The sequence below is a fragment of the Berghia stephanieae genome, chromosome 12 (genome assembly GCF_034508935.2).
Source record: "Berghia stephanieae isolate SIO BIC M18660-M18661 chromosome 12, UCSD_Bste_1.3, whole genome shotgun sequence".
In the NCBI taxonomy this organism is placed as follows: Eukaryota; Metazoa; Mollusca; class Gastropoda; order Nudibranchia; family Aeolidiidae; genus Berghia; species Berghia stephanieae.
Window position 1 is genome coordinate 16,126,792 of NC_088371.1, and position 1,635 is coordinate 16,128,426.

The following is a 1,635-nucleotide window of genomic DNA, read 5'->3' on the forward strand; positions in this document are numbered from 1 at the left end:
AGCCAATCAGCGTTCGAACCTGGCATGGCGTTCTATAAACTAAGCGCGGGAAACCAGAGGGAGTTCTTGTAAGTGTCGTCCAGCTGAACAGAGTATCACTTTCCAGCGGTCCTGTTTTATATCATTTTAATATTGTGGTGTTTCTTATTCGTGGATGGCAGGAGAGAGACAAGAAGTATGAATGGATAAGTAGGGTTGTGTCGTTCCTATTTGTGTTATACTACACGTAATTTAGTTTCTGTAATAAATGTATCGTGTTTGTGAGGCTATGTGGTCTTGTGGTATGGCACTCGCTTTCGGATCGGAAGGTCCTGGGTTCGAGCCTCGCTCGGCGCATAGTTGAGTCCTTGGAGAAGGCTCTTTACTAACATTCTCTCACCGTACTCAGGTGTAAAATGAGTACCTGGTCGTTAACAGCGTTGTCTCTGTCCGGAAAAACTGTAATATCACCTGACAGGTGTAACATCTCGTTGTACATGTTACGTGTTGCTGTTGGTCAGGGACCCCTTGTAAAGCGCTTTGAGCACATTTTTCAAACAATTTTGCATTGACCTTAGAATAATATTCTCTACCTTCCAGATGATGCAGAGGAGAAAAATTGGTATGGCATCCTTTTAAATATCCAGTATTTCCACCACTTGCAAAAATAACAATGATCCTGTGTCCAGAACCCATGGACCGAATTATCAGACGTCCAATATTTTGTCGGATGTATGTTTACGCTCACCTTTATCTATTTAAATGCAATTTTCTCCGGTGGGGGGTGGGGGAGGAGGGGGGTGTTTTTTTTGTTGTTTTTCTTTTGATCTTTTGCTTTTATTTTGTTTGGTTGGGTTTCATATTTGTTTCTTTTTTTCTTTTTTTTTTGTTTGTTTATTTTTGTTTTGTTTTTTGTTTTTGTTTTTTTGTTTTGTTTTGTTTTGTTTTGTTTTGGGGGGGGGGGGGGGGGGGGGGCGGCAGTGGGGTTATTTTGAGGATTTTTTTATCCTATTTCTTCCATTGCGAATAACGTCGACCCTAATTAAAATAATTACAAAATTCAAACTGCATTTTGTCCAGAAATTGTGCCTCTGTTGAAATATGTAATAATATGGTTTGAATTATTCAGACTTCCCATGGGCGTTGCCAAATCAGCACACATTAGAGTGCGGATGTCCTAAAATATTATGTTTACACATTTGCATATTAGTTGTCAATGTGTATCACACATTCCAGGTAACAAATATTTTACAGCTGTAAACAACACATGTCAGCCCTATTATAGTTGCAAATATGGAACATTGTATGTAGCGGTGGTCCACTTCCTTTGCATATGTAAAGATATTTGCAGGTCTAACAGCGGAACGCAATAAGGGGCGGGGTTGGTTTTACGTTGTTGTATTGGAAAATACTATGCGTTGGATTGAAAGTATTTCTATTACAACAATGAGACCTTAACAAATTGGGTTATCAGACCTACATATAATTTCACGTTGATTTGAGAGTATTTCCACTATGACAATGAGACCATAACAATTGAGGTTATCAGATCTGCAAATAAAAATAAAATTTAACTCTGAACTTCGTTCCCAACGCGCTCTTGCAAGCTCGTGCAGCTTGTTGTGGACACGTCCGAATAGGGAATAAAATTGCGAT